Source organism: Heterocephalus glaber, unplaced genomic scaffold, assembly GCF_053883595.1.
Source record: "Heterocephalus glaber isolate CG9 unplaced genomic scaffold, H.glaber_assembly_v1.0 deba00001481, whole genome shotgun sequence".
Taxonomy (NCBI): Eukaryota; Metazoa; Chordata; class Mammalia; order Rodentia; family Bathyergidae; genus Heterocephalus; species Heterocephalus glaber.
Window position 1 is genome coordinate 57,708,549 of NW_028258317.1, and position 22,043 is coordinate 57,730,591.

A 22,043-nucleotide genomic window follows, 5' to 3' on the forward strand; every position below is an offset into this window, starting at 1 on the left:
GGAAGTTTTCTGCCATCACTTCTGTGAAGAATTTTTTTTATGTCATCTGCACTCTCTCCTCTTTCTTCATTGACTCTAATCAGTCTTATATTATTCTTCTTTGCATCATCTTAGCAGCTGCTGGATTGCTTTCTCATGTTCCCTTACAATTTTAAAGCAATTTTTCTTTTCCTGGTCACTAATTGCAATCTTATCATCTATATCTAAAATTCTGTCCTCACATTGGTGGATTCTGCTGCATAGACTTTCAGTGGAGTTTTTAATCTCCTGGAAATCTGTTTGCATCTGTTTTATGGACTCCATATTTGTTTCCTATGTTGGGATTTCATCATGTTCCTCAGATCCTCTATTTTTTAATCTCTGTCCTCTCTAGATTTATTCATCATGTCTTGCAGTATGGGCACAATCTTTGCTGTTATCTGAGATATTATTTCTGATTTCATTTTTCCCAGTTTCTCTTTTGTTGCCAGTTCAGAGTCCAGGTGGTTGAGTATCAGAGTGTTCCATCTCGTTTCCCTTTGGGGTTGCTGTAGGTTATCTGGAAGTCTGTTTTTGAGGCTTGTTTACATGTCTTCTCATTTCCTTGGGTGGGGAGGTGCTTCTGGCACCTGTGCATCTCACCTTCTCTGCTTAGGAGCGTGGAATGGCAACAGGGGAGCCTCCTTCTAGGTGCTGGGACTGGCTCACCATCTCTGCCCTAGTAGCGTGGAATGGCAGTGGGGGAGCCTCCTTCTGGGTGCTCAGTACCATTCTGTTTTTATCAATGTAGCTTTGTAGTATAACTTGATGTCCAGGATTGAGCTGCCTCCTGCTAAGTTCTTAATGCCCAGGATCACTGTAGTTATACAGGATGTCTTCTGGTTCCATATGTTACTTAGTTACTTAGTGTCTTCTTAGTTACTATCTCCTCATTGAGACACAGTACCCAACACCTGCAAATTCAAGCAGAGAGGTTTATTTTGCCTTATAGTTTGTAGCAGTTTCATTCCATGGTCCATTGACTCCAGGCAGGGCACCATGGCAGAGGGACATGGCAGAGGAGAAACAGCTCATGGAATGTCAGAGGGAAACACAGAGAGGGATCAAAGGTAAAGGAGGTAGATATATCCTTCCAGGTTACATCAACGTGAGTGGACTAATACACTTATGTTTATCACATCCCCATGGCTCCAATCATCTCCCAAATGTCTCACCTATGAGTGCATGAGGTTTGGGGGAACATTTTGGTGTAAGTCATAATACATGACTTTTTGGATTTTTTTCTCTAGTCCTATAATGAATGCTCTAGGTATTTTGATTGGGCTTGCAGTAAATATGTATATTAGTTTTGGCAATATGGTGATTTTGATAATATTTGTTCTGCTTATACAGGAACAAGTGATGTCTTTATATTTTCTGATGTCATCTTCAATTTCCTTTTTTCAGGATACTACAGTTTCATTCCAGAAGTCTTTCTCTTCCTTGGTTAGGATAAATCCAAAGTATTTAAATACTTGAAGCTATTGTAAATGGGAATATTTTCCAAATTTCTTTGTCAGTAAGTTCATGATTGGAGTACAGGAATGCTATTGGTTTCTGTGTGTTTATCTGTATCCTGCTACATTACTGAATTTGGTTATTAGTTGTAGGAGTCTTTTGGTGGAGCAGTCTTGGGTCTTCTGTGTGAAGGTTTTTGTCATCTGTAAGTAAGGATAGTCTGGCTTCTTCTTTTCCTTTATGTTTTTCTTTTATTTCTTTCTCTTGTCCAACTGTTCTGGCTAATTTTTTTAGTATAATATTTATTTTGTTCCTGATTTTAAAGAAAAAGCTTTCATTTCCCCTCCATATTTAGTGTGATGTTGGCAGTGGGTTTATCATAAATGGCTTCTATCAGTTTGAGATACAGTCCTTCTAACCCTAATCTTGTCAGGGTTTTCATTAGGGGGGAATGTTGGCTTTTGTCCAAGACTTTTTCTACATCAATTGAGATAATCATGTGATTTGGGGCCTTTTTTCTCTAATGCAGTGTTTTAGATTTATTTATTTAAGCAGGTTGAATCATCCTTGCATCCCTGAGACAAAACCTACTTGGTCATAGTGTATATTTTTAATGACCTGTTGAATTCTGTTTACCAGTATCTTGTTCAAGATTTTTGCATCTATTTTCATTAAGGAGATTAGACTGTAATTGTTTGTTTTGCTAAGTCATTGTGGAGTTTTGGTATCAGGGTGGTGCTATTTTCCAAGAACGAGTTTAGTAGCACTCCTCTTTCAATTTTACTGAAAAGTTTGAGGAGAATTGATTTTAGATCTTCCCTTAAGTTTGGTAGAATTTGTATTGAATTCATCAGGTTCTAGGCTTTTCCTTCTTGGTAGAGTTTTTATCGCTGCCTCTTTTTTTTGGCCTATTATTGGTCTATTCAGAGCTTTTTTGCCTTGTTGGTTTAATTTTGGTAATCCTTATGTGTTTAGAAATTTCTCCATTTCTTTATCTTAGTTGTTTAATTTATTGGAATATAAATTTCTAAACTAATTTCTTATAGTCCTTTGGGTTTTGGCAGTGTTGACGGTGATTTGATTTCTAATTGCAACGAAGTAGATTTTTTTCTTTCTTTTTTTCAAGTTCTGCTAAGGTTGATCAATCTTATTTTGAATTGATTCTTTGTATTGTTTTTGTAATATCAATGTTGTCAATTTCCACTGTGATCCTTGTAATTTCTTTCCTTATATTAATTTCAGATTTGCCTTGCTTCTGTTTTGTAGGAACTTCGGGTGTCATTACATTATCTATTTAAGATTGCTTAAATTTTTTTAATAGGTGCATTCATGCCTATAACCTTCCCGCTTAGAACTGCTTTCATTGTGTCCTACATGTTTTGCATGTTTCGCTTCCATTGTCATTTGATTCTAGAAACTTTTTATTTCTTCCCTGATTTCTTCTATGAGCCATTAGTTATTTGGAAATATGTAGTTTAATCTCCATGTGTTTCTATAGTTTCTGTGGTGTTTTTTGTTTGTTTTGCTATCTATTTCTAACTCATTCCTTTATGATCCAAAAGAATGCAGGGATTTTCTCTTTTTTTTTTGGTATTTATTTAGACATGCCTTATTGCCTAAGATATGATCTATTTTGGAAAAAATTCCATGTGCTGAGAAAAATGTTCATTTTGTTGTTGGATAAAACACATTGTAGTTTTCTGTTAAGTCCATTTGTTTAATGGTGTGGTGTAACTGATATTTTTTGTTAACTTTTCTTCTATTTGACCTTTGTTAACTTTTTATCTGTGATAGTAGGATGCTGAAATCCACCCACTATAATTGTATTAGTATCTATCTGTCCTTTAATGTCCAGTAGTGATTATGACATTGACTGCAGCAACATTCAGAACTTAGATATTTACAATTGTCATCTCTTCCTATTGAATTGTTCCCTTTATCAATATGTAGTAGCCATCTTTGTGTCTTCTGATCAGTTTTGGCTTAAAGCCTGTTGTGTCTGAAAATAAGATAACTCCTCCTGCTTGCTTTATTGCTCCAGATGCACGGAGAATCATTTTGTGTCCTTTTACCTTTTAGTCTACTAGCTTCTTTTTGAATGAGGTGTGTCTACTGCAGACAATATATGGTTGCATTTTGCTTTTTGATCCAATTTGCTGATCTTTTTTGACTGTGGAGCTACGATCACTGACATTGAGAATTACTGTGAGGTGTTTACTGAGTACAGTCATTGCAGTACTTTTCCAGTGCTGATTGCTTTAGGGGTTTTTTCCCCTTTTGTTTAACTACTCTCCCATTTAGATGTATAATTTTTGGGGGAGCTCTCTGGTGCTGCTGGTCTCCCTGTCTCTATGTATCCTTTGTGTATTTTCTGCAGTGCTGGTTTAGTGGGCATGTATTTCTTTAGGATTTCTTTGTCATGGAAAGTCTTTTCTTCTCTGTCAATTTAGGAGGCTAATTTTGTAGAATATAGTAGCTTAGTTTGACAATTGTTTTCTTTTATGGCTTGAAAACTTCACTCCAAATTCTCTTGGCCTTTAAGATTTGTGCTGAGAAATGTGTCATAATTTTAATAAGCTTGCCTTTATAAGTAACTTGCTACTTTTCTCTAGGAGATTTTAGTATTTTCTCCTTTTCTTGCATTTCTGGAATTTTGATTATGATGTGTCATGGAAATGTTCTAGTTGTGGCTCTTTGGGGTTTCAAATGTCTCACATTTAAATATTGAATTATTTCCCTACACTTGAAAATATTTTTAATATTATTTCACTAAATTTGTATGCATTTTGAGTCATCTTCTAATTTTTTTCTTTATTCCTATAATTCTGATGTTTACTTTTTTTGAGCCTTCTAGCAGTAGTTGGATCCAACTCGCATGGTGTTTTGTTGGTTTTAGGGTGTCTTTGTGTTTATTATCTACTACATCTAAATTTGTGATACTCTGTTCTGAGATGTCCTTCTGAGCTTCCCCCTTGAAGACAGAAAAGCCCTTCATCCTATCCATGATAAAAGTATAACTCATCATCTTCCCCCTAAAAAAGTCATCTTTTAATTTTTAACTCTCTCATGCTTAGTTCATTTCTTTTATTGGACAGAGGTAGGTGACCATCTAAAAGTCCAGGTTTGTGGCCATCTCCTCTTTATTTATTTATTTTCTATTTCCCCATATTTACAGTACATGTTTACATTCCTTGTGTGGAGTTGGTACATATGCATAACACAACTTAATTGCTTCTTTCATACCCTTTCCCTCACTTGCCTACCCCTTCCTCCATCTCTTGATTCCCTTGCCATTTGAGAAAGATCTGTCTCCCTACTTCTTATTATCTATCTTTTATTTTGCTCTTTATTTATAATTTTGGTTTCTCATATAAGAGAAAGCATGAAATATTTAAGCCTGTGTGTCTAATTAATTTCACTTAACATTAGGGTCTCAGGGTCCACTTATTTTCTTACAAATGACTCAACATTATTTTTCTTTATGGCAGAGTAGTACTTCATTGCATATAAATACCACACTGCCTTTATCTATTTATCTGTGATGACATATAGACTGTTTCCAAGATTTAGTTCTTATAAATTGTGCTGCTGTAAACATGGCTATGCATGTATCAATGTAATATGATATCTTTAACTCACTGGGGAAGATAACTAGAAGGGGACTAGTTGGATCAAATGGAATTTCTAGTTTTAGCTTTTTGAGGAATCTCCATACTGATTTCCACAGTTGTTGTACTAGTTTACATTCCCACCCACAATATAGAGCAGCAGTTTCCAAACTCTGATAAGGACCACTTTGGGGTTTATCAGAACACAGCTGGTTGTACCCACCATTGAGACTTTTGATTCACCAGATCTGGGATGGAAATGATACTTTGCATTTCTAAACAAGTTCCCACATAATTTCAATGTTGCTGGCTCTGGATCCTCACTTTAAGAACCACTATTACATGGTAATTAAATGGGAAAAAAACTATAGATGCTCTTTTACTTACAATGTGGTTAGGTCCCATTAAACTCAATGTAAGTTAAAAAAGATCATAAGTCAAATATGCATTTAATTAATCTAACCTACCAAAACCAAAGCTTCACAACACAGTACACTGTATAGAATTGGTTGTTTCCCTTTGATGTAATTGATTGGGAGCTGCAGTTCGCTGCTGCTGCCCAGCATGGAGAAATATTATGGTACTGCACATCACTAGCCCCAGGAACATCTCAGTTCAAAATTCCAAGTACAGTTCCTATTGAATGTATATCACTTTTTTCATTTGTAAAGCCAGAAAATCATAAGTCAAATCATTGTGACTATCAGTAAATCCTTATGCAGCACTATGAATTAATTAAGCAAGACGACGAATGATGCATATGATCTAATGCCAATTACAAAGGATTTTTTAGTTGTTGTTTTTTGCTTAAATTCTTCTATTGGTACATTTTAGGTATACAATACATTTACCAATTAAAAAGTTTAAAAACAAACAGTACAATATAGTACTGAGGGCACACAAGTATGCATTCAAATATAAAACAGTCAAGATGACATATGCTAACTTCATAGCAGTGTTTATCTAAAAAAGAGAGTGGTTTGGATTAGGAATAAATTGAAAAAATATCTAAAGCTGATATGACAAAGGTTGACATTTGTTAATACTGAGAATAAAAGAGTTTGTTAGACTGGCTCTCTGGTTTTCTCCATATTTGAATTGTATTATTAAAATAATTAAAATACACAAATTTGTGAAAAGGGATTTAAAGAAGCTTATACAAAGCAAAAATTAATATCTGATATAATAACAAGGATTATCATATTTTGTCAAATAAATACCTATAGATTATCTGTAATTGTAAGTCTTTTGAAGGTAAGATCAATAAAACAAACTTAACTGACCAGTTTGTAATTATTAAAATAGCTATAGCCATATTTAAATAATCAAAAATAACTATAATATTACCATTAAAATATAGTATTTATTCTAAACAATTATGGTTTTTGAAGCAATTTCATGGGGGTAGAGGAGGAAGGCAGCAAGTATCACACATAGAATGCCCATTTCAAATTATATTACTAGGGCCAGGGATTTAGCTCAATGGTGCCTTGGCCTGCCTCTCAAGTGCAAGGTTCCGAGTTCGATCTCCGATACAAAAAAGAAAAAAAAGTCAAATTATATTACTAACAAGAAGACAAACTTAAAGAATCTTAAAATATGAAAATTTTTGTAGAATTCTTAAATTATTCATCTTAAACCCCAATTGGAGCAGAAACTTGGGAGTAAATTCTAACTTGAAATCACTGACATATACAATCAAGCGCCACAGTACAACTTTTTGGTCATTGCTGGATCTAATATGATCAATTCTTATGGTGGTCCAATAAGCTTATAACACCTAGTGATTTCACAGACACTTAAATCTGTGTAAGTAAACTCTGAGATATTCACACAATAACAAAATTGTCTAAGAATGCATTCCTCAGAATGTATTCCCGTGTGTCTATTTTTGAAAATCACTGATTTTGTTTAGTTATCTGTGGAAGACTTGCATGTAGACTCCAGGTGTGTCAATGGTAAATAGAATTGTTTTGTTCTAAAAAGCTTTATTTTTTGCCTTAATATTATAGATTGCAAGAAGGAAGGGGTTCAAACCTCCGAAGAGATGGGTAAAGTTGTAAATTTTGTTTATGAAACTAAAGACATTAATATTTCTTTAGAAGACGTTGGTCACAAAAACTCCTTGTGATTATATAGTCTGCATCTTAGGAAACTAAGTGAGATCAATTCAATAATGGCTGACGCACTGGTGTGACACTAAAATGCATGTCTGTTATTCATAATCCTTTTACAACATGAATGAGAATTTATTAATTTTCTTGATTATCATTGTTATCTATTGCATAGGGCCAATCTAGTTTAAGAATACAATTTAGTAAACTGTTACAAGGTGACAAAAACCAATCATTCACCACATTCGCTCCGTCATTCTCTTGAATAATGTGTTTATTGGCATCCTGGAGACTAGGTCAGTTAGAGATTCTCTAATGTTAAGGATCTTTTTTCCTCAAGGAAGAGGAAACAAAATTCTTATTAGATATGACATTTTAATTAAAATATATTAAGTACTAATTCTTCAGATGGAATAATTTTCATATTAAAATGATCTTTATAAAATTATGATTGTTTTACTTAGCTAAAGGTAAAGCCCAATTCAGCTACTTTTAACAAAGATCACTGCTAACTTCATGAATGACTATTTACCTTCCTATTATATTCTAAATCAATGGTACTAATTTATTTTGTTTTAAACAGCTCTGATGCTGCTCTGATACTATATTTATTAACTGAACTTTTCATCATTGATCATTATCTTCCCCTTTTTCCCATCCAAAAACCTAGCAAGATGTTTCTTGCTTTTGCATTTCATTCCAACATTCTAACTCAGCAGAAAACCAGGAACAGCCACAATGGAGTATTTAATTCAAGCTGGGGATGGAAGTGGGAGGGGAGTTTGGATTGAAAGTAAAAATGGGAAATGTTTCAATTGATTGTATGTTTAACAACTACATTAATTAAAACCAGTCTATTTTCCATGAACTCATTTCCTCATTGTGACAGAGATAGCATCAAACAGAAACTGGTGTAAATCCCATGCAAATGACTTTTATTGAACACGTACTGCTCACATTTTAGGAACTGTATTCTACCTAAATAATGCAGGAGCATTGGTGCCTGCCAAGTCCCACACAATGTTAAAACCTCAGTTAGTGTTTTATCTTTAAAGAGAGAGCTCTGCATCCTTTGGCAGCTGATGAGTTCAGATAGAAAACATGCCAGGAGTGTGGACCAATGCATTAGCACACGCACCCCCGCCACAGAACTGTGCCTCATCATATGCCATAACATTGGCAAGCAGAGCCCAGAGCTCTTTAAGAACAAGAAGAAGCTCATAAATAATGGCTGAATCACACAAGGGATAATTAAATGAGACAACTGAATGCCAATGGGCTCCCCAGTGGAAAATACTCCTCAGTGAGGATCATTCCTGCCGCTGCTTTTCTTGTTTTCTTCATTCTCAGTTTTAGTTCTGGCTAGCAGTTCATTACTGCAAATACTTTTCAAATGGGAGTGTCTTCAAATATTGTCAAACTTTGGGTAGCAGTTTGAGGCATTTTCATATTTAGCAACATTGCTTCAATGTTTATAAACATATAGACACATCTTATTCTTAAATATTTTAGCTTTAACCTCTCCATTCTAACAATGCATACCTATCTGACAAGCTAAGCACAGATAATGGTCCCAAAAAGCAAAAGGAGAAAATTCCAAAACTTGCAAAATCTCACTGAGTTGTGCATCCTACAACATGAACAGAATTCATTCATTCTTTTCATTTAGGATAAATATGCATCAATGTTATAACTGCCTCCTTATTCTTAAAAAATGATATTCACAATGAATTTCAATGTTTTTCCACCAATCTCCTCTGAATTCTTTTTCAGAAATGCTTAATGTTTCTGGCTTGACAGCTTTGTGCTCAAGGTTGACAGGCTATTTTTAGTATCCCAAGTATTTTAAAGACTCAAAAAACTCTAGCTCCGGTTTAGTTGTTTATGAAATACATTTAGCAGACAATTACAGTTCATTTAATATGAATTCATTGCTGTCTAAGAAAAAAGTGCCTTCAGCTTTTTCGGTGAACTGTAGAGAAATAATGGGATTTTCTTACACCAAGGCCACTCAGAATAGGGCACATTCACTTGGTCACTGGAAACTGTGCACGTCTGAAAGGAAAGAGATGGATAAAAAGGCTCACCTAGTTCAGCTCTACTTCTGGATCCAAATGGAAAACCTGGGGTCCCCATTCTGACCTATTTTAATTTAGCAGCAACAAGATAATCCTGCATGGAACTGCAAAACTGCACCTTGATTTCACAGAAAAGTTATATGAAAGTCTACATTGTCACTTTTGCCAGCCATTAAATATTCACTTCACCTGCAACGCGCCAGGTCTACAGCTAAAACTGCAAAAAGGGCAAAATCAGTCACTATCTTCCTGGGTATTACTATCCAGCAAGAACAATGTACACAAAGAAAGGATTAAGAGAATAATGAAATCTTTGCCGCAGCACAATATCATGTATATAGTATTCCAACATGAAACACAGAACTTCACTGTGGTGAGACATAAGAAGAAGAAAAAAGATCAAGATGCAATATGGTGCATGCTAATTTCCCAAAATAAATACATGTACTATTTACCACAAATATATACTAACAAATAGAGGGAAAAAAGAAGAAGAAAAACAAACTGAGAAATAAAATAAATAAGACACACAAGCTCCAATATCGCATGGTTTCTCTTATATGAGAAACACAATATATAGAGCAAAATAGATGAGAGATAAATAAGAAGTAAGGAGATGTTCAAATACTTCCCCAAATTACATATTCCATTTTTTAAAAATATTTCAATATATATGCTAATTTGTTTCATTTGTTGTTATAGTTTCTTAGTTTGTGGAAAAGAAAGTTTGTGTTAATAACTTTCTTTTTTTAAGAACTTTCTTGGTTTATGTCTTGCAAGGAGTAACTACTTTGAGCATAATGATACATAGTGCAATAACTATTATTCTCTTATCTAGTTATGACAGTTTGTTTTATTTTTGTATAAAGTAAAAAAGAAAAATAGGGAACTTATTTTTTCAAAACATCAATTTCTTAGGAGAAAATTCATGGAAATTTTCTGAATTTAAGAAAACTAAAAAGATAACTAAATAAGCTTGCATTTTATCCTGATTCTTGTAAAATATCAAAAGTCATGAGCAGGTGAATTACCAAAACTATTATGTAGGTGATGTCTAGATTGAGTGATACATCAAAGTTAACATAACGGACCCTAGTGATGCTGCTGTAGTTAGTGTAGAGATTATCCCTACCCTTAGAAAAGACACTCAAAAGCATTTTGGAAGCAAAAGCTATGATGTATACAATTCTCACTGAAAGGGTTCAGAAATTGTATTACATATGATGGTGCTCTCTGTGTGAGAGAGAGAGAGAAAGAGGATGCAAATAACAACCTGAATAGGAAAAATATTAACTATCAGTGAACCTGGATAAAGGATGTCCTATTTATTTTTATTAAAACTTCTCTTAAGTTTGAATTATAAATTTATAAGAAGGAAGTATTTTTTAAAAAGATGTTTCCGTGGGAGGTCAGGGAGGGATACAACACAATCTCTAAGAGGGCTTGCCTCAGAAAGTCACATAGGATGAAGCCTGAGATGTAAGATCAGGGTGAAATGAGACAAGGTATGAGGAAAGCCACCTCAGCATAAACTTCTTGTAAGGGCTTTAGGTAGTTGAGAGGAAAAGTCAGGTCCCATATAACTATAAAACAAAAGAGGCAAGAAATACACTGAGAAGAGTAAGGTCCTATACATTGAGTCAAAAGATCTCATAAGTTTGAGGATGGCATGATAAACAGTATAACATGATTCAAGGCAGAGGAGTGACACAAAACAATTATTTTAGCATGATAAAAATAGAAGAGACAAGGATTTTCAAAGGATAAATGTTTGACTTATAAAGTAGATCAAACCTGAACTTGAGATCCCAAATGGTGATGGCCCACCCACATTCCCCTCCTCTCACAAGATCCCAAAAGACTCAATTATATTCCCACCTCATCCATCAGTGAAGACTAAAGTAAGAAAAGCCCCAGTGTCAAGGGTGGTTGGAATGATATTCAAGGACAATGCACTAAGGAAAGACTGAAAGGAGCCAGGGAGCTGCAGAAGACAGGGAACAGGAAGGAGTTATAAGAAGGATGCTCCCGGCAAACCTACACAGGGTGTTCTCACCTGATCAGAGGTGGTGGCTTAAGGTCTCAGGCCCAGAGATTTGTTTCATGGAAAAGTCAAAGAAGAGACTGGATCCTGCTTTTAAATTTTGTGACTATTTGAATTTGACTCTATCATTTGAGTTTCAAGTGAAGGCTAACTAAAATATTGCTGTGTTCATGTGTGTTTCACCAGCTAGAGATGAGACCTCTTCATGCACCATCTTTTTGTTTCATGGCAACAGGTATAGTTTGGGATTACAAATATGTTATAAAGATACCTTGCTGATGGCAAAAGAAATGCATTTTGGTGAGGACTAGGGAAATAAAAAGGGAAGAAGGGTGATGGCAAAACAAGTTAGAAGGTTGTTGAATTATCCATATGGCAACTGTTATGGTTTTCCAAAGGAACCAAACCAACAGAATACATATGTCTTATTAATTGTCAACCTTACTTCTTGGGATTTAAAACCCTGCAACTAATTTACTTAGGTACAATGTTATGTAGGTCATCTGGACCCCACAAATATTCTTCCACAAGAATTTCACCTCCAAGGGAGGCAAAATTGAATAACCTAAATTATCCAAGCTATCATGCCATCAACCATAAAGCTTCTAAGAAGCTACCTAATACACAGGTTCCTTTCCCTTGAAGATACAAGATCTTAGGATGACAAGGTTGGCTTGGAAATTTTAGGAATTGAGACAACCTTGAAACTTTTTTAACTTGCTGGTCCACAAGACACCATTTCTAGATGAATCTCGTGAAACCCAAAATACATGCTAGCTTGACAGTCTCTTTCTGTGTTTCTGTAGTAGAAGTAATAGGATATTCTATTTATTTATGGAAAAATCAATTCTTTATAAATGGTAAGCTTTGGTTCATCAAAGGAATTATACATAAACTTGAAATCAATATTACTGTGTAGGCCACAAATTAATGAAACTTCCCTGTGTCCTCAAAGTTGAATCTAAGAATTTTATCAGATCTTTACAATTTCTTCATAAAATTATGAAATATAAGCATAACAAGAAAAATTCATTTAACATATGTTTCTCTGGGACTCATACACTTAGTGTTAATCAACATTGGAAGCTGAAATAAATATGTATTACCTATGAATTGTTATATGTTTAATTTCCCCGCTGCAAACCCCTAAAGTACTGTCACAGATATATTAAATAAGAAAAATGCAGGTCAATACCTGTATCTATAGGTCAAGGATTTTTTTTAAGAAATTTCAAATGGACTGCAAATTGTTCAATTCATCTTCACGAGTTGCCTTTGAGCCAGAGAATAAGTATGATAAGTTCGATGAAAAGGATAGGAGTCACAATGTGAAAGTGAAATTTGAAACACGACACCAGAGGCGCCATTGCCTGAGCGACCCTTACATTCTCCTCTGCAATTTCTATTCATTCAACTCTGATCACACTCACATTCAATACCACTCTTACAGTCAGAACCTCCGCCCCTGTCTCAGACCCCACCCATCACATGAAGGCCGTGGCTTCACTCCCCTGCCGCACTCCCAGGAACTACCTCGTCCCTTGCCCTGTGAGCCCATGAGCTACCACCACAGTCTCCTGGGAAGCTTACTCTGTCTGAACAAGCTCCTTCTGAGTCTGGAGAACCTAGTGAAGTTAGGTGCTGAAGCTATCAACACCAGGCCGGACACGACGGGGATTGACTTGGTGTTGTGCTGCATGCATCTGTGCAAATCTGCATTTTGAGGGGGAATAAATCCAAGTTAAATGGTTCTAAACTATTAAAGAAAATTACTGGTTTGTGTAACTCGGTATTGAAGGACAGTTGTGCTGCTTTGTGAAGAGTAGATCCAGAGCTGCTCCACATACCTCTCTGCTCTGCATTCTGTGGTTCTGCCTTCACTCTCAGATTCCACAGGCTACCCTCAGAGCTCAGAAACCTCACCATCAAGTCCAGATCTCACATGGAACAGTTGAATTAGTTTTCAGTAGCAAAATACCACAAACTTGGTGACTTAACAGATTTTTATTTGTTAGAGTTCTGGAGGCTGGGAAGTCCAAGATAAAGGTGTTAGCATTACTTTCATTAGTAAGCCTCTTTCCTTGACTTGCAGGATGCCCATTTTCTCCCTATGTCTTCATATGGTCCTTCCTCCTTATGTTTCTATATACTATTATCTATTTTACAAGGGCACCAGCTGTATTGGACTATGACGTCATTTAATCTCAATTATCTCTTTTAAGGCCCTGCCTCCGAACACAATCAAAAGTAAGGGGTATTGGGGGATATTGATTTCATGGGCAGTTATCTGAGTGATTAAAACACAAAGTATGACATTCCTGGGAAAGAGTCTCTGGCACTTCTTATGAAAGAGAGAACTTCACTTTCAAAGAAATCTGAGCCAACCTGTTGTCGCTAATAACATCAGTGACTTTGGGTCACATGTGCATTCCCAAGTCCTTCATTACTGCTAGAGAGGTGAGTGATATTAGACTATTTCCTTGACCTATCCTTACAAGTGAACAGGAGCTGAAAATCACATGCAGAAAAATGTGAGAATAATAGTTTCCCAAAGGAAACTTGGGTTATTGTTAGGAAGTGGTAAGGATACTAAACAATCCTAAGCAAAATGTATGTACTACATTAACTCAACATAAAATGTGGCCAAAGCCTTTGGCCAATAGAGTAGAAAATCAGATGTATTGCATCCATGATCATTAATGGCTCAGGCGAGAAAACCAGAAGGCATAGAAATCTTGAAAAACAAAACACTCACTGTGCCAAGGTATCACTTTATAGACTATATACTAATTATAGTGGAAACATTTAGCAGGAACCACCTTAACCAAATTGATAAAATGTAACAGTCAGTGAGACATGGAAACCACAAATTCAATTCTACAATATTTCTGCCCAAAAATGTTTAAATTGGATTAACAGTAAAGAAAGAATTCAAAATGAGGGATGTTGTTCCACCCAGATAGCCAGATTTTTTTAAATGCCAATATTATAAAAAACACATAAAGTATGCTAAACTGTACCGCACTAAGGAGACTCAAGAAACACAACAAATTAAATGTAATGCATGTTTTCTGATTGGATTTTGAATCAAATAAAACAACAAAAGAAGTTCTAAAAATACAACTGGGACAGTTGGGTATATTTACATGTCAGCAACATATAAGATAATAGAATTGAAAAAGTTGCAGTGTAATAATTTATTTTGTTTGTGGAAGAAAATGTCTTTACTGTTGGATAATGTCTGCTGAAATATACCAGTGTATATTTTTGAATGCTAAAAATCTCATGTGTCCTTGTATTGGCTTATTCTTAGAAAGTGAACTAGATGTTATTCCATCAAAAACAATAAAGGCTTTCAAGTTTATTTTCTTGAAATTTTCAGTCTTTTAGGGTGTGAAATAATCACTGATATCCCTTTGGTTTCTTGAATTTTACTACTTCTTTAAAATAACTGTAAAGTATGAAAGGTCTGTCAGCATTAAAAAGTGCATAGCTTTTGTAACATAGATAAATGAACATTGGAAGACCTGTTTGTAACCTTCTACAGCAAAACTCAGAATTTCTTCATGCAAAATGTAGCTGTAGTAGACAATGAAACTGGCGTGGATCATGAAAACTCATCTAAGATATTTTTTAAATGTTCAATACCCAGCACACTGTTATTGCTCATCATCTTCTTTTTTTGCCTATTTTTCTTACCCTTTAAAATTAAAAATGCTCTGGTTTCTTATATCAATATATTTTCTTTAGGTATAAATTACTAAAAATCTTTTTTCTACTATTATAAGAAATATTTTCTATTTCCATGATACTGTAACCAAAGAAAAGTACCTAAATTGATAGAAAGGCTTGGACTATATTCAGACTGGTGTTTAGAATAATTAGACTATGTTTAAAGGAGGAACTACCTATAAGACTGACTGCAAAATTTAAGACACTTCATTTGCTATACTTTTCGAAAAAAATGTTGTGACTATCATCCTATAGACAGTGAAGTAAGGCTAAATACACAAATAATGAAGAGGTTGGGACTGTAGACTTGCAATATATGATAGTTTATGCAAAATATTTACAGGAATAGTCAGAAAAATTACTAGAGTTAATGTCTGGGTTTGGCAAGGCTCCAGTTTGTAAGATTAATATCAAATATCAAACTTTATTTGTACATAAACAGGCAAAAATTTTGGAAATGAGATGTTAAGATTATATCATTTACAATCACATCAGAATATAAATTAGGGATAAATATACAAATACATCTGATAAAATCATAAAATATCATTAAGAAAAGCGAAAGAAGAACTGAAGAAGTGGAGAAATATATCATGTTCATGTTTCCAAACCAATACTGTACTATTAGCACTTACCAAATTGACCTATAAATTCAAGTCAATCACAATCAAGTCTCAGGAGGGTTTCTGTGGGGCAGGTAGTAAAAATGGACGAATAAGTTCTAAAATTTGTTTCTTAATGCAAAAAGCCAACAATAAGTAAGTTAAAGTTGAAAAAAATGAGGTATATCTTGCAGTAGGAAACACCAAATTATTTTAAAGCTACAATAATTAAGACAGTATGGACTACATGCAAGAGTTGTTAAATCATTAACTGAAAAGGGTTCAGAAACAGATGCAGACATACATGAACACCTGAGTCATGACAAGCGTGACGCCAGAGAGCCACAGAGAAAGACAGGTTTTCTCATTCAATGGTGCTAGATTAATGAATGAGCTAGACTCAGGGAGCAAAGAGAACTTTGACCTCTACTTTATACATATACAAATAGCTAATCTGAGGTATATAACAGTATTAAAAATAAAAATGGTTTTGCTGCCTGCTGTGGCACAAGGACCCAAGTTCGATCCCCAGTACCAAAAAAAAAAAAAAAAGTAAAAAATAAAGCATCCTAAAACTAACATATTAAAATAGCTTCATGGGGCTGGAGATTTAGCTCAGCGGTTTCTCTGCTTGCTGTGCAAGCTCAAGGATCCGAGTTCGATCCCCAGTACCAATAAATAAATAAATAAATAAATAAATAAAATAGCTGCATGATCTTGAGAGGAGCAAAGATTCTTTTTAAATGATATAATATAATCAGTGTATCTAACGCAAAACATGATAACTTGTACCAAATTAAGACTGTGAAGTTTGGGCTATCAAAAGTCACAAAATAATATTTGCAGCAAAGCAAGAAAATTTATTCTCAATATGTAAAAAACTACAAATCCTCCATAATGTAAGCAAAAGACTTGTAGAGGCACTTCATAAAAGAAGATGTGAAAATGGCCTCTAAACATTTCTGAGGATGTCTACCTTTACTAGTCCTTAAGAAAATGCAAATTAAAGCCACCAAAAAAAGAGATAAAACATACCTATCAGAATGCAAAGATTAACAATGCCAAGTGTTGTTAAAAAGAAGCACTCTGAGCTGTCACAAAGGGCTGAGAATTAAATTGATATGACCACTTGAAAACTTGTTCACCAATATATGCTAAAGTCAAATGTAACATACATAATATACCTCATAATGAATAATTCCGCTTCTAAAATATAATAATGTTGAAGCAAAATGAGCAAGAACCCATTCAGCAGAGTCTGCCTCCTACTTTGTGTTACTACATAAAAACCACAGCCTAACTAGTATGTTAATAAAATGAAACATAATACTATATTTTTGGAACAAATAACTGAATTTCAGTCAATCTCTTAGAGCTACACTTCAACCAATCACAGGCAGCCAACTCGTCAGAGCATAGTAAAATAAGGAAAATGCTTCATCACTCCAGGCCCAAAAAAGCTGACACCTAGCTATTGCCAAGCAGAGGATTTTTCATGTCAAGCCTATGCAAGCTTGCTGCTCATACTGAAAGGCTCTGTGAAGTTCTTCTGGTTCTGACTTTGCCCAATTCACATATCATTCTTCAATCAAATAAACTTGGCTATATTTATTATTTCTAAAGTTTTTTATACTCATATGAATGCATACGTATGTCCACTAACAGACATAGGCAAGAATTTTGTAGCTGTATACAAATTTGTAAGAGCCACATAAGAAATAGTCTTAATGTCCTTCAGCAGCAGAACTGTCAGATAAATTGTGGAATATTCACTTGATGGATTACTATATAGCAAAGAAAATGAGCAAATGGGTTAATACCACAACATGATGAATGTTGTGATGAACAGTTAAGCAATAAAGTTGTTGTGAAGATTAAATGATATTATTCTTATGATGAACATGTTCCTTAGGCTCATCAAAGTTCCTCATCATCCACACTTCACTGTGCAACTCTTGGTTATATTTCTTTTGCTTCTTTAGGGTAAGGGTCCTCTTTGATCCTGTCTTGTGTCAGTACTTTGTATCTACCTGATGTCTTTCTGAACTTCTAGTCATGAACAAATTTGGTCTCAAAAAATAAAAGAACCCCCTAAATATGCTATAGTTAGGTCCTGCTGAGGCATCTGCCGTCTAAGGTAGTTCTTGGGACCTGTAGACTCCCCTAAACAGTTAATTGGATAGAAGGTGCTGGGCACGATAAACAGAGATGCAACCTGCACCAAAACATAGTCCCAAACCTTGAATGGGGAACATCCTGCCAAACCTGACCTCCTTTTCCAGCCTGTGGTCTTAAAGAGGGAGTCAGACAAGTTGAGGAAAATGCACAGGCAACCGTGAAATGAGAGGCCTCCCACACACAGAAGGTCTGTAGAGCACATCAACAGCTTAAGTGTGATTCAGACTGTGGGTGACAACAGTCAATATTCTGTGATCCACATCTGGAGAGGTAGCATTTGTGAACATTTAATCTCAAATACTAATCAATTTTTTAAAATTAATTAAAATACTAAGAGTTCAGTAGCTAATACTTTATACATTGGAGTCAGAGTTACACGTTTTCAGTGCTTAGCTATGATGGAGATAGGTTAATTAATTTTTCTGAGGTCAAGTTTTATCATATCTAAAATTAGTATTATAAAACCTACCAAACAGGATTATTATAAAAACTAAAAGATAATGTATGCAAAGTACATATTAAATCTTTAGTAAAAATAATTACTATTAAATAGTTACAGATAGACAAAAGACACACACACACACACACACACACACACACATACACACACAAGTAGTATTGGTAGAGGAGTTAGCACTAAATCCTATAAAAAATATACACAGAGATTTAAACTTGTCATTAATCAAATCCTGAAACTGGTCATCAAAGAGGAAATTGTCATACTGAAGAGAATGGATATTTTGTGGTTCAGATAAGCTATATGATAGACAACAGTAAGTGCTGTTTAATATCATAGAGCTTTTCAAATGTGTTGTGTTGTGCCAATCCACAATACCATCAACAATGAATAAGTATACAAGATTCACAAAAACCATTCTTATGTACGGTGTTGTCATTTTTGTTGTTGGTGGTGGTGGTGTTAAAGCTAATTTTCAGAGTTCTAGGAGAGAGTTTTCAAAACTTTGGGAAATGATTTTTTATGATTTTGAGGAGATATTTAACAAGCATTATAGAACTGTTTGACTGGGGAAATCAGTTTTCTTCACTGGCATAGTTTGATGAGGCCCATCAAACAAAGAGTGTGACAGAGCATAAGAAAGTTGTTGTTCTCTAAAATGCTACATACTTAATCCAGAAGCTCATGCAGTTCTGAAGCTCTTTCACAAAGCATTTGCAATTATCCACAAAATGCGCTTCCCAAGAGCAGTTTGAAAACTCAAAATTGGGGGTTATTTTCACACTTCCCAGTGTTTTCAGGCTTTCACTGGCTTTTAAATTAATGGAAAAAGTGTGACAAAACAAACAGAATTTTTCCCTACAAGAACTTGTTTGAATACCCATTGTGCTTTTTGACAGTAAACACCAGGTAGAAAATTTAGGGCTTTTTAATGTGAGCACACACAATCATTATTTACTCTTAAAGAGTAATTAGTTAAGTTTCTTTATTTGCAGTAATGAAATACATCAAATCATCTCAATAGCAAAATAATCATTATAAGTGACAATTATATGACAAGAAAGATTATGCTTTAAGAGAAGGGAAAGTTGACTTTAAATAGTTTGTGATAGAGTATTTTCAGATGTAACATTGTCTGCTACCTTTACTGGCCACGATGCTTGTGATTTTGGTTTTAATATCATATATTATACGTAGTGTATATACTATGATAGTATTTGTCATTCCTTCTGTTATGTGGAAAGGTTGTAACAAGGACCTTCTATGTAACTAATAATTTCCAAGAATCTTAAGAAAATCACCATACCACTAAATTGTTCTCCCATAATTAGTTTAAAAAGAGACGAGAAAGAAGAAATAGTACATGAAGTATACCGTCATGTTCACTAAATTTCGTGTGAAACAGCTCAATATAGTTACCACCTTTCTATCATTACTGGAATAAGTGTACTTACCATACAGTAATTTATACTCTGTGGTAATTTACCTACTTCTTATTCTTGAAAATGTAGCACCAAGGATAAGTTTGGTTTTTAAGATAACATATCTTCCATATTGTATGTTATTGAGGATGTTATTTGCTACATCAACCATAAGCTTCCTAATGAAGCCATCTTACAAAAATGTCTTTCAAATTTTGTCAGGAGTAATTGAGATTCCAAAGAGTAACTTTACTATTTTCATCTCATGAATGTTGGTTTTATTGTAAATAAATGATTATATTTCTCTCTTTCCCTAGCTCCCCACCATTTGTGACCCTCCATGGGCAAATTATATTAGACCACACTGCCTACTTGCTCTGAACCAATCTTATACATGGATTCTCTTTATTTTTCTTTCATTTACTGTGTATTATTTCTTTTTTAAATGTTTATTGTAAAACTCTGAAGCTCACTTAAGTACTCTTGCCATGCATGGTAGGCATAAATAGAATAGAACCATTGGATACATTACAGATATATTCCACTGTGTATTCATATGATTGATCATTTGGCTTCCCCCAAAGAATTGTAATACCAAGATTAATTAAATATGGCCTTTTCCATAATTTTGAGACATAAAATGTACACAAAAATAAGTACAATAAAAAGCCACAGATCAAAGTACAGACAAAACTCTATGAAAATTGTGTAGTGAAATATTGTCTTGGTGGAAAGAAAAGGATAAGGAATATGTACTGAAGTAAAGTTATCAGTACTGCTACTGACTAGCTGAACGACCATGGATAAATTACTCATCTCTTTTAAGCCTCAAGCTCCTCATATATCAAATGGAAATAGCATTATCTTGTTATAAAATTAAATGAGATATTGTACTTAGCGTAGAATCTAGCATACACTACATGCTCAATATATATTAGCTAATGATTTTGCTTGATAACAAAAGAGATTACATTAGAGCTGAACTATTACAGATAACTATAATATGGATATTTAGACATGAGAAGAAAAATATTCAGAGATATTTTTTAAAAACAAAGAAAAAGAAACAGAGGCAGAAATGTTTTACTCATGCATAAGGAAGGTTGCATGAAAGAGTATGATTAGGTTTATGGCTGTCCAATAAAGTCATTTGGAAAAGGTTTGGAATGGTAGGTACTGATGAAAAGTCTTGAATGGTAAACAGTGTATTTTGGTTTTACTCAGAAGCAATGAGAAACATTTTGAGGTTTTGAACCTATTGTAATCAAATTAATAGATGGACAAATAAGTTAAAGTAGACGTAAATAAACTGACCAATCAGATGACCAGTGCTATGGTTCATGTAAGAAACAGTGATATCTGAACTAACGTATTTGCAAAAGGAGTAGAAAGAAAGAACAATTGCAAGATATCCATCAGCTAGAGATGCCTCAGAATTTGACAACCTTTGGAGTTCTTTTTTTTTTTTTTTTTTTTTTTTTTGGTACCGGGCATTGAACTCAGGACCTTGAGCTTGTGAGGCAGGTGTAGCTCCAGTGAGCTGAATCCTCGGCCCTGGAGTTCATTTTTTAAAACATGGCAGACATCAAAGCTTGTGGCTTTGAGTGTATTTGGTAATCAGTATTCGATGTCATCAAAAAAGATAGAAAGTTAAGCCAAAAGACCAGTGATGAAAGTGAGTGGACTAGATGGTTTGTATTTGAGATGCTGGTGGAGCAGGAGAACTGAGGGACAAGGCAATTGGAAATAGACACACTTGGAAGAGGGATAGAAGTGAAGAGAAGGAATTGGGACTCATCCTCATTGTTAAGCTATCAAACTAGATGAGATTTATCACAAAAATAATAAGAGAGAAGACAAGAGAGAAAAGGATAGGCCTTTGAAGAGCAATGTGTTTAGAGCTAAAAAGCAGAAGAGAACCAAAAAAGAGTCCTTGGTGAAGGATAAAGAAAACCAGGAAAATTTGATTACAATAAGGAACTTGCATTCAAGTGATGCATTCAGTTTTGGTGAGTTTTATTTTAACTGAAACTTCATAAAATTGTGGAAAATATCTCTCCCAGAATGTTTATGGAAATTTTTGTGAATATATGAATGATGCTCTGAAGTAAAGCATGGAAAGTATTACAGAAAGAATTTGACTTCATAAGGTGTGTTCCAGTTTTAATAATCATAAACATTATTCCAATGATTAATTAAAATTTTTCAAAATGCACTAGATTACTTCACAGTATATTTAATGTAACGTGTAACTGTTTTTTAATTCAGAACTTACTTGTAACAAAATACAATTTTTCCTCCACTAATTTATTTTATATATCACTTAGGACACA